Genomic DNA, 12,600 nt, shown 5'->3' with positions numbered 1-12,600 from the left:
CAGCTGATCTTGGAATGTTGATGGCTGCCTCTCATCAGCCCCTGGAGAACTGGGGCTCTGTGCTTTCCTTCCTATGGAAAAGAACCATCCATCTTTCCAGGTGCTCATGGCCAAAATTGATATTCCCCCTGAAAAATTCCCTTTATGAAAGGGTAATCCCACCCAAAATCTTCCAGGACAGACAGCTCTGGCTGGCCTTGGCCTCTGGTGGTCACATCTCATCTCAAGGAAGCCCTGAGGAAAGTATTTGAGCAAGTTTGACTGCTGGAATGTCAATGAGTCTCTTGTCGTCTGAAAAACTCAGATGCTCTTCTGGTCATATGTGTCTTTTATTCCTCATTGTGTACTATGTGTGAAATATAATTTTCAGCTAAAAAATATTATTCTTATCACTCTCCCAGTGTTATCTGACACAAAACACCTTGTCTACATATGGATCAAGGCCACCTGTATAAGCAAACACAATGAAGAATCCAGCAGGAATTATTTGTCTCTGTTCCCATCTCCTCTGGAGCTGGAGGTGCAACCCCAGCACTTGGAAGGGCTCAGAGGGTCAAAAGCTCAGCTCCCACACAGAGAACTTGTGGACCTTGGATGCTCTTCCTGCCCCTGCCCGCTCAGCCAGGCTGAGATGGACACTGATGGTTTCTGTGCCAGGCTCTCCCAGCCCAGCCCAGCTCCCTGCCAGCTCTGCCAGCTGCCCTGAGCTCTGGGCAGCACCAAGGGCCTCTCCCCAGCACAGCCCAGCCGGCTCTGGCCCCACAGCTCTGCTCAGCCCAGGCTGCTCTGGGCACTGCCCCACGGCCTCAGCCCCTGCCAAGGGCACAGCAGCAGCTGCAGCTCAGCCAGGACTCAGCCCCACCATGGGGGAAGGGGCTTGGCCAAGGCCAAAGGAGCTCCCTGGCTGCCCTGCTCCCCTCTGCCTGAGGTGCTGAGAGCTCTGCAGCCCCTCCTGCCATTCCATCTGCCCAGGCCAGCACAAGAGCCCCGGCTCTGGGGCCCTCCAGAGCTGCTCCTGCTCCAGGCCCAGGGCCCATCCCAGAGCTGGGGCAGCCTCAGAGCTGTGCCCATTTCTGCTCATTGCTGCTCTGGGATGGATCCTCAACCACTTGGAGGCTGCTGATGAATTTTACTGCTCCAGAGGCCTCTTCTATCTTGATTTCTTCAGTTCAGGAATTCAGTGACAAAAGGCTTCTAAACATTTGTTCAAAATGCCAAAACAAGGAAAAACCCATGGGAATAATTCAAGTCCTCAATTCTTCTGTGCTTAATTAGACAGATTTGAGAAATGTATACAAAGTGAATATACTATATCGAAAACAGGGCAGAGAGAATTGTTCTTTTCCTGTTAATAGACTGATATCAGCAATGTCCAATTGATATTTAGCCCCAGCACCTTTTAACGCTGTCTGAACATATATGAAAATCAAGACCCTTCATGGCTGACAATCAATAACACTTTGTCCCTACCCCTCCCCACCATTTCCCCCATCCACCCCCTGGCACTCAGAGCAGCTGAGGAATGGAGTCACATCCAGGGGTGTCCCCAGGGCTCAGGACTGGGGCCAGGTCAGTGAAATCTCTTTATTGCTGATCTGGACGAGGCCATCCAGGGAACCCTCAGGCAGTTCCAGGTGAGCCCAGGCTGGGTGGGAGTGTGGCTGTGCTGGAGGGCAGGAAGCTCTGCAGAGGGATCTGGACAGGCTGGAGCCATGGGCCCAGGACAATGGGATGAGGTTCACCAAGGCCAAGGGCCAGGTCCTGCCCTGGGCTCACAACCACCCCAAATCCCTGGCCATGTCCTGCCCCTGATCCCCACAGCCTTTCCTGCTTCCTTCATCCCTGTATTGCTGGGGACTTTCTGGGACAAGGGAGCTCTGCTCTGGGGGTGGAGGGAGCTCCATGTGCCACCACTGGAGTAGGAACCACAACTCATCAGGTTTGTGTCCTTTGGGGGTCAGGAACTGGTGAGACTCAAAGGCACAGAAATTTTCTCCTCATGGCCAACAGACCATGGTTGAACAGGACACAATTTAATAACAATCACGCTCTTCCCTGAGCTATGTGCAGCATCCCAGCAGCATCTGATGAGTCCACCATCCACTAGTGACTTACATGCTAAAATTGATCTTAGACAGGAGTGTGGGCAAAACAGCTCAAACAATACCTGAATTGCAAAGCTGTCAGTGGTGGATGGAGAAGGGAGGTCAGGCTGGTTTTGGTGTTGGGGAAATGCTGAAACCAGCCTGACTCATTTCATCTCCTCCTGGCCTGGCTGATCTCCCCTCTTTCCCCTTACACCCATTGGCTTCTGTCTCCCACCAGGCCCCCTGGTGAAGAGCCTGGCTCTGTGTTCTCCATCCCCTCCTCGCTGGCACTGCCAGGCTGGGATGAGGAGCCCTTCAGCCTTTCCTGCTCAGGCTGGACAAGCCCAGCTCCCTCAGCCTCTGCTCACAGCCCAAGGGCTCCAGCCCCACCTTGGAGGCCCTTCCCTAATCCTGCTCCAGCTGCCAGGCATCTTTCCTGCCCTGGGGAACCCAACCCAGGCCACGGGGACCTGGATAAACCATGTCCTTGATGTCCTGGGCACACAGCCCTGGCCCCTTTTCCCCATGTCAAGCTCTGGGGTGGACCCTGTGGAACATCCTTTGGTGGAGGCTGTGGCTCCAGGGGGACCGGGGGGATACCAGGGGACAGGGACCCCACTGGGCATGAACAGCATTGGACTTGTTGGGAGAAACTGTGAGGGGGAGCTGGGACGGAGTGACCAACCCAGTGACCTCACAGAGCCCGCCTGGGATGTCACACAGCCCCACTGTGATGTCACAGTCTGCTCTGAGATGTCACAGCCCATTCTCTAATTTCACACAGCTGGTCTCTGATGTCACATAGAGCTCTGTGATGTCATCACCTGCTCTGTGATGTCAGACCTCTGCCCTGTGATGTCACAGCCAGCTTTGATGTTACAGGGACAGTCTATGATGTTGTAGCTTCTCAATGACCTCACTCTGTGATGTCACAGCCCACTCTGTGACCTCTTGTTACCAGATGATAAATTGTCTCCACCAGGTGAGCTGACACCTGGAGCTTGTTCTCCAAACCCCAGGCCTATGGAGACCACACAATGCCCATTGTGTGAGAAGAGGAACTGGAAGTTCACAAGCCTCAGTGTCCTGCCAGCTCAGCCAGGCCCATAGGAACATTGGGGTTCACGACCACCAGGGACCACCAGAGAGAACCCCAGGACAGAAGAACACATGGGTAAAGGGGAGGGGAAATATGTTAATGATTCTGGGGAAATGATTATCAGATGTGTGTTTAGTCCACGACAATCAATGGATATGTGTACAAAATACAGAATATGAACAGAAACTTTCCTGTACTCAGCATGCTCGGCTTTGGGAGGAGCTATCCCCCATGCATCCAGCTGAATAAAGAATGCTGCTTCTTAATGCTGCATTGGTGTTAAGGAGTTTTCTGTTTTACTGAATTTTTGGTAACACTGAGCTCACAAGGAAAGCTCTGTCTCCTGCTGTTCACAAACAGAGAAGGGCTGGTGGCAGATGTGGGGGTCGGAGGCTGCCTGGGGCACAGGGACCATGAAATAATCAAGTTTTCAATGATCTGTGCAAAAAGGAGGGGCAGCAACAAAACTTCAACACTGGAATTAGGAAGGGCAGACTTTGGCCTACTTAGGATGCAGGTTTGGGGAGTACAAAATCAGGTACTGAATTTTTTTAAGGGAAAGAGCCCTTAAAAACCAAGGGGTTCAGGAACGATGGACACATTTTGAGAAAGCAATCTTAAGGAGTACGGAGCAGCCTGTCCCAGTGTGGCAAAAGATGATCTGGTGAGGAAAATCACTGTCCTGACTACCCATGGAGCTTTTGTGGGAACTCAGGGGAAAGCAGAGAGAGCATTAACTTTGGACAGAAGGTCAGGCAACTTAGCAAATGTTTAAGGATGTTGTTACATCATGCAGAAAGAGAAAAGGAAAGATGTGAAATTTCAATTAGAGATTAACCTGGCCACTTCTGTGAAAAATAATAAAAAATGTGTCTATGAATAAATTCATAGCAAAACATGGTATAAGGAGAACCTCTACTCTTTATTGGATGCAGTGGAAAATAGAGTAACTAAAGATAAGGAAAAGGTTGAGCTACTTAATACCTTGTTTGACTCAATTTTCAATATATGGAGAGATTGTCCTCAGGACAAGAGTTCTCCTGAGCTGGTAGATGGTCACAGGGAGCAGAACAGGCCCCTGTAATCCAGGTGGAAGCAGCTGGTGACCTGCTGAGCCACTCAGATGCTCACAGGTGGATGGGATCTGATGGGATCCATCCTAGGGGGGTGAGGGAGCTAGCGGATGAGCTCCCCAAGCTGCTCCCCATCATTTACCATCAGTCCTGGCTCACCAGGGAGGTCCCAGAGCACTGGAGGTGCCAGTGTGAGCCCATCCCCAAGAAGGGCTGGAAGGAGGATCTGGGGAGCTCCAGGCCTGTCAGCCTGACCTCGGTGCCCAGCAAGGTTATGGAACAGATCACCTTGAGAGCCACCACAGGGCACCCACAGGATGGCCGAGGGGTCAGAGCCAGCCAGAGTGGATTTAAGAGGGGCAGATCCTGCCTGAGCAACCTGATCTCCTTTTATGACCAGGTGACCCACCTGTGGATGTGGGAAAGGCTGTGGATGTGTCCATCTGGACTTCAGCAAAGCCTTGGACACTGTCTGTGACAGCATTCCCTGGAAAAGCTGCAGCCCACGGCTGGGGCAGGTTCCCTCCTGGCTGGGAGATGGAAGAGCTGGCTGGAGGCTGGGCCCAGAGAGGGGTGAGGATGGTGCTGCACCCAGCTGGTGTCCAGTCCCTGGTGCTGTCCCCAGGGATCTGTGTTGGGCCCAGTCCTGTTTAACATCTTCACCGATGATCTGGGTGAGGGGATGGAACCCACCATCCCCAAATTTGCAGGTGACACCAAGCTGGGTGTGAGTGTGGATCTGCTGGAGGGCAGGACAAGAAGACACATCCTCCAGCTGCACCAGGGGAGGTTTAGGCTGGACAAGAGGAAGAAGTTCTTCACAGAAAGGGTGAGTGGGCATTGGAATGGGCAGGCCAGGGGGGAGGTGGCAGAGTCACTGTCCCTCTCCAGTGGCACTCAGTGGCATGGTCTGGGTGACAAGGCGGTATTAGGGCATTTATTGGACTTGATGATCCCAAAGGTCTTTTCCAGCCTGTCTGATTCTGTCATTCTGTGATGATTGGGACACTCTGGGGCCATTGTGACCCTGCAGGTCCTCATGGAACTAAGAGGACCATGGTGACACTGTGCAGCCCCATAGAACCAGGGCTCCATTGTGGTGCTCTGGGGCCCAATGGAACCAGGGAGTCCCCGTGACGCTGGGTCCTGGTGGAACCACAGAGGCCATGGTGACACTGTGGGGCCTCGTGTGACCGAGGGGTTTCACCACTGTGACACTGCCAAACCAAGGAGAGCATTGGGAGAGTCCAGGGCCCAGTGGAACCAAGGGGCCCTTCTGACACTGCGGGGCCTCCTGGAACCAAGGGGACATTGTGACACTGCAGGACCTTGTGTAACCAAGGGGCCACTGTGACACTCTGGGGCCTCAGGGAATCTGGAAGGCCGTTGTGACACTGTGTGGCCTCGTGGCAACAAGGAGTCCATTGTGACACTGAGGGGACTTGTGGAAGCACAGAGAGCACTGTGACAGTGTGGGACCTCATGTGACCATGGGGCCTTTGTGACACCCTGGGGCCCCATGGAACCAAGGGGCCACTGTGAAACTGCGGCACCAACGAGAACATTGTGACACTGTGAACCCCATGGAACCAAGGAATCCATTGTCACATTGTGGGACCCCATGGAACCAAGGAGACCAGTGTGAGAGTGCAGGGCCTGGTGTAACCAAAGAGACATTATGACACTGAGGGGCCCCTTGGAACCAAGGACATCTTTGCAGATGACACCAAGCTGGATGGGAGTGTTGATCTCCTGGAGGGTAGGAGGGCTCTGTACAGGGCCCTGGACAGGCTGGATCCAGAGCCCAAATCCAACAAGGTGAGGTTTAACAAGTCCAAGTGCCGGGTCCTGCACTTTGGCCACAACAACCCCTGCAAGCGCTACAGGCTGGGGACAGAGTGGCTGGACAGCAGCCAGGCAGAAAGGGACCTGCAGGGACTGATGGACAGCAGGCTGGACATGAGCCAGCAGTGTGCCCAGGTGGCCAAGAAGGCCAATGGCTCCTGGCCTGGATCAGGAATGGTGTGGCCAGCAGGACCAGAGCTGCTCTGCCAGCACTGATCTGCCCCAGCTCTGCACACAGACATTGCTGCTGCAGCTCCAGAGAAGGCAACAAAAGGGCATCTCTGCAGAAAACTCTGCTGGGACATCCTTTAGTTTCTTGAAAGCCACCAAGCGCGCAGCCCCTCATTGACACAGTCTGTGGCCACAGGGAAGGTGGAGAGAAACAAAATCAGAAATGGCACAAAAATGAAATTTATTGTGGACAGTATCAAAAAAGTAAAACAAAGGAAAAAAATCCCCACATCTAATTCAACACAAAGTATCAAAGATAATGTTTATTTAAAGTGATTTGCTGAAACTAGGCTGGCAGTTTAATGTCCTTGAAAGCATCCAGTCATCAGTCTCCTCACTGCAGCCTTGAGCTCCTGGTTCCTCAGGCTGTAGATGAGAGGGTTCAGGGCTGGAGGCACCACTGAGTACAGAACTGACAGGGCAAGATCCAGGGATGGGGAGGAGATGGAGGGGGGCTTCAGGTGAGCAAGTATGCCAGTGCTGATGAACAGAGAGACCACAGCCAGGTGAGGGAGGCAGGTGGAAAAGGCTTTGTGCCGTCCCTGCTCAGAGGGGATCCTCAGCACGGCCCTGAAGATCTGCACATAGGAGAAAACAATGAACACAAAACATCCGAAGAGCAAACATGCAGTAACAGCAAGAAGCCCAAGTTCCCTGAGGTGGGAATTGGAGCAGGAGAGCTTTAGGATCTGTGGGATTTCACAGAAGAACTGGCCCAGGGCATTGCCATGGCACAGGGGCAGGGAAAATGTATTGGCTGTGTGCAGCAGAGCATGGAGAAAGCCACTGCCCCAGGCAGCTGCTGCCATGTGGGCACAAGCTCTGCTGCCCAGGAGGGTCCCGTAGTGCAGGGGTTTGCAGATGGACACGTAGCGGTCATAGCACATGATGGTCAGGAGATAGAACTCTGTTGCAGCACAGAAAAGAAAAAAAAACCTGTGCAACACATCCTGTGTAGGAGATGATCCTGATGTCCCAGAGGGAATTGTGCATGGCTTTGGGGACAGTGGTGCAGATGGAGCCCAGGTCGCTGAGGGCCAGGTTGAGCAGGAAGAAGAACATGGGCGTGTGCAGGTGGTGGCCGCAGGCTACGGCGCTGATGATGAGGCCGTTGCCCAGGAGGGCAGCCAGGGAGATGCCCAGGAAGAGGCAGAAGTGCAGGAGCTGCAGCTGCCGCGTGTCTGCCAGTGCCAGCAGGAGGAAGTGGCTGATGGAGCTGCTGTTGGACATTTCCTGAGGCTGCACATGGGAATCGGTAAGAAAAAGAATTATGGAATAGTTGAGTGTGGAGAGGACTTTAAATATCCCAGCACAGCTTAGGGGCATCTTCCCCCCACTGCCTGCCCAGGGCTCTTCTGCCTGGGGCTGTCCCTGTCAGCAGCTGCTTCCCTGTGCCCAGGGCTGAGCCCTGCCAGAGCTGCCAGAGCCCAGCCCAGCCCTGGGGGCTCAGCTTTGCCCTGCAGACCCCTCCCAGCTCAGGCACTGCCCAGGAGCAGCTCTGGCTCTGCAAGCTCTGATGATAACATCAGAGCAATCCTGAGCAGGCTGGAAAAAGCACAAAGATGATGCATCTAAGAGGCCCTGTGCTGAATTCTGTTACTGCCTGGTTTATTCAGATGTGAAAAAAAACTTTTTCTCAATATGAACTGAGAGATGCATATCTATGGGGAATTCCCCATCCAGGCAACAAAGATTAGTACATAAGAAAGCAGAAATTTCCCATTTATGCAGTTCCTGTCTTGCTATGCTCCCTGTATAATCCATTTGGAAAAGTTCTGGAGTTAAATGCCATGCTGGGAACAGTCCTGAACAATACAGTATCCTCACCACACAAGGATTACATTCCAAGACTTACCAGCTGTCTCCTTCCCCTCAGATCTTGTCCCCCAGTACTGGGAGCAGCTCCAGGGCTGGCTGAGAGCTGTCCCTGGCAGGCAGCAGAGTCCCTGGCCCAGCACAGCGCCCTGGGCTGCAGGACCCTGCTCTGCAGGACAGCCCTGGGCAGCCCTGGCTGCTCTGCACAGGAGATGAGCAGAGAATGCACTCACAGGCTCTGTGGGCATTGGCATGTTCCAGCTTTAGGAGATCTCTGCAGGAGCTGCAGCTGCATTGTCCTGCAGCCAGAGGTTCCTGTGCCAAGGGCTGGCAGTGATTCTGCCCCGGGCACTTCTCAGCCCCTTCCCAGCCCTGACTGATTGAAGCTCTCTGTGCCTCTGTGCTGTGCCCGGGCTGGCTGCAGGCAGTGCCCCAGCCCTGCTGGGCTGGCAGAAGAGCTGCTCAGCAAGAGAAATGTGCTTTTGAAGCTCTGCTGGATTACCAGGATCACCCTCTGTGCCAGGAGCCCGGCCCAGCTCAGCAGCAGACACAGCACAAGGACTTTAATGACCCTCTGGGGCTTTGTGCTCAGCCCTGAACATCAGGCCCTGAGAGGGAGCTGCAGAAACCTCTGCAGAACTCCAAGTCAGAATCCAACTCCAAAGTTTCTGGGACTTTTAATGGGTCCCACTGAGGGACACGACTGAGAAAGTGTCCCCAGACCCCAGGCAGAGCAGAGAACTGGAGGCACTGATGCCAGGTGGGGACAGAGAGAAGCCAAGTCTTGGTGCCCTGGGGCACAGCAGGGTCTGTGCCACCAAGGGCTGTCAGGAGACACCTTGTGCTGAGGCCCTGGGGCCTCCTGGCACAGCCCCAGCCAGGCTGGGCACTGTCACCCCCTGGTCCTGCCCTCAGCATCCTCCCCATGCCCACATCCCAGTGGCCTCAAGGATCTGCTGGAAGGAGTCCCTGGGGAGCCTTGGTCAGGAATGGCCCTGGGGGCTCGTTCATGCTCCCAGGGACTGCAATGTCCTTTTTCAAAGTGCTTTGTCTTTTGCTTTTGCCTTGGAGTCTCTGAGAGGTTTCTGCAATCCTGGCCTCCAATATTTTGCTGTAATTAATCCCTGGAGAGGCTTTGTCAGTAACAACACTCAGTGGGGCCCATTAATGCTTCAAGGTACTTCAGTTATCTGAAGGTACTTGATGTTTCCCTTTTGCTACAGACTCTGTGAGAGGTTTGTGCAATCATGGCCCCATTTATCTGCTTTAATGAGTCCCTTGAGAACTTTGTACTGACAGTCAGTGGAGCTCATGAATACTTTAAGATTCTTAACTTTTGTATGGTACTTTGGATTTTCCTTTCCACATTGAGAGATCTTTGTGCCATTTTTGTCCCTGAGGAAGAACCGTCCAGTGGTATCTCTGCAAAGGTTATTTTCTATTGATGCTTGGGACAGAAAATGCAAAGCGTGGAGCATCATCTGGATGAAGTGGAATGCTGAAAAAACAGTCCTTGAGATCAATGATCACAAGCGACCAGTCCCTCGGGATCATCGAGAGAGATGGAAGCCCAAGCTGCAGTGGCCCCATGTCCTCGATGACCTCGTTGATTTTCCTGAGATCATGAAGCAGTCTCCAAGACCCTGAAGTTTTCTTGCGAATGACAAACACTGGGGAATTCCATGGGCTGTCTGTTGGTTTGATGTGTCCCTTCTGCAGCTGTTCTTGGACCAACTTTTTCAATGCACTCAATTTTTTCCGCTCCAGGGGCCACTGATCCACCCAAACAGGATCATTTGTTTTCCATGTCAGTTTCAGAGTGGTGAGTGCCACAGTGACCCCTGTTAAAAATCCAATTCTAATTCCAGTCCCCATTGTGCCAAAAGGTTCCTTCCCCATACTGTGATGGGCTTTTGCACGATGAAAGGACGGATAACTGCTGTCTTTTTTCCCGGACCTGTGACAACAATTGCGTTTTCACTTTGCATGCACAGGGAACTCCCCCCTATACCTGTGAGAGAACCCAAAGGTGCAACCAAGTCCCATTCCCGAGGCCTAAAAATGTATGAAATAACTGTAACATCCGCTCCTGTGTCAAGCATCCCTGTAATAGCAATTGTCTTCTCGTTACAAGTCAACTGACAAGTAACAATGGGCCGATCTCGGCTCAAATGTTTCACCCAAGATGCATGCACGTCTGCTTGATCACCAGGAAAAGAGTCCCGTTTGTTGAACACCGGCATGGCTTGCCTTTCTGGATGAGATGGCAAAGCCATAGCTCGAGCAATCGGTGTGTTTTGTGGAATTGTCAGAGGTGGTCGCAAGGCTTTTGCCGTGACCATCAACTCCTCATTATGGTTTGCTGAAATCAAAGATGGATAAACAACAAGTCCAAGGATACTGCTCCTGTCCCTGGCCATTATTAAAAAATCCTGCCTTTTCCAAGAAGTCCCTGTGACACCTGTAGGTATCACTGCATGGCTATTGTCCAAAAGACACGTCAATTTGGAGGTTGCCAAGATGCATTGGAATCCGGGTGGTACCAAGTCTGGATTGCTGGGGATTTTGGAGATTGCTCTGCTGAGGGGTTCTGTTTGTTGCTCCCCGAGGATTGTCCCTGCTGGTTCTGTGTCACTGCCAGGATTTGTGTCTGAGCGCGCTGGCGTTGATTCGCGCTCTTTTTTCCATTTCCCGGAATAGGAAGAAGTTTCCCATCCATATCTGTCTGTGAGTGACACTCACTTGTGAGATGTTTCCCTCTCCTGCACCGAGGGCAGAGGTCTGGTGGCTTGTTGGGCTTTGCATGTTGTGGGCAGTTCCTTTTAATATGTCCTTGTGCCCCACACCCAAAGCACCGTCTGTCTGCATTAGGGTTGCCCTTTGTATAATTTGCAAGAGCTTCCCTAACACGTTTTTCAATTCAATCCCCCAAGTGTTCCTCCATGATGGAAGCAACATGTTGTGGTGTCCCCACCTTGCTGCAAGCCTCGATCATGTCTGCCAAAGTGGCCTGGTGCGGCATCACGCTGATGATCCGTCTGCACTCCGGATTGGCATTGGAGAACACGAGGCTTTTGACCAGGTGTGGTTTCGCTCCCTCCTCGCTCACCTGCCGCTCCACCGCCTGAGAAAGACGATCCACAAATGAAGAAAACGGCTCTGAAGGACCCTGTTTGATCGTGGTGTAGATGGTGTCCTGGACCCTCGCTGGAGCAATCTGAAGAATTGCCCTCCGTGCTGCCTCTTTGATGTCGCTGAGCACGTGATGCGGGAGCCTCACCGCCTGTTGAGTTGGATCGTCCTCAGGAGGATCACCAGCAAGCTGCACCATGGTGAGGTTCGCATTCAGCCTGCCCTGGTATCTGGCTCTCAGCTCCTCCAGGGATCTCCTCCACGCCTTCTGCCACACGAGAGCTTGGGTGTCTGTAAGAACTGATGTTGCAAGATATTTAAGATCATACGGTGTTAAGTCATACATTCCAAAAATACTTTTAAACATTTGCTTGAAATATGGTGATGACAACCCATTGTCCCGAATGGCCTTAGCTAAATCTTTGATTGCTCCACGGTCCAGGCGTTCCCATCTCGGGTTTTGGCCCTGAGCATCATAGTTCACCGGCATCATTATAATTCCCGAGCCCTGCAATAAACCTTTCTCTTTCTCCAACTCTGCTCGAATGTCCTGCCAGTCCACTTTTGCGCTCTGCAAAGCTGTAAATTCAGTGGGTACTTGCCTGTAGAGTGGAGTCATCTGCTGTGGCTGCAGTTCTGGTGCAGCAGCACTCATGGATACCAACGGCGTCTGCAGCATCTGCGAAGATGAAGGCTGGAAGTCTCTGGAGAAAAGTGAAGCGTCTGCTGTGGAGGAGAACACACGACTGCCCTGCATTATTTGGAAAATTTTTGGAAGATGAACCAACAGTTCTGGCTGTGACTCCAAGGCTGTGCTTCAATATTGTAAAAGAAATTCAACAACCCCCTTTGATATGAAAATTGACTCTCCCTGCCCCGAAAGTTTGGCAGACCTTGATTTTGGAACTGTCCAAGCTGGAACACCCTCTGAAGCAGTGATGCATAGAGTTTCATCCCGTTGCTGCGCCTCAGCAGAAATGTCCTGAGTCCCGCACTGTTCCGGTGTCAGTGGAGGTTCCAGCTGCCGTGCAGATGTGACCTTTTTCACCCTGGAGTTTTTCTTATAAGAAACTGGAAAAAAGTCCTGCAATGTCACAGTCCCACCACTGGGTGGCGCAGTGCCTTGACAGGACAAGTTCTGTGCCGCCTGTTGCAATGTTGTGGTTCCGCCGCTAGATGGCGCTGCCGCCTGACCAGCTGAGGTGGGAACCGCACTCTGCTCTTCAATCTGCACTTCCGATAAACATTTGAGCATCTCTTCTGTCAACTGATTTACATTTGCAAATCCCGCACTAATTCCTGATAAACCTTTGAGCAT

General features: G+C 52.5%; 1 pseudogene; it reads right to left on the bottom strand.

Moving 5' to 3' along the window:
* Positions 1 to 6,330: 6,330 nt before the first annotated feature.
* On the bottom strand, positions 6,331 to 8,217 carry LOC144248169 (olfactory receptor 14A16-like; annotated as a pseudogene).
* Positions 8,218 to 12,600: the final 4,383 nt, after the last annotated feature.

The sequence above is a fragment of the Lonchura striata genome, chromosome 10 (genome assembly GCF_050655825.1).
Source record: "Lonchura striata isolate lonStrDom1 chromosome 10, ASM5065582v1, whole genome shotgun sequence".
Classification (NCBI taxonomy): Eukaryota; Metazoa; Chordata; class Aves; order Passeriformes; family Estrildidae; genus Lonchura; species Lonchura striata.
The sequence above is the reverse complement of the archived record's forward strand: the minus strand, read 5'-3'. Positions and strand labels throughout refer to the sequence as shown.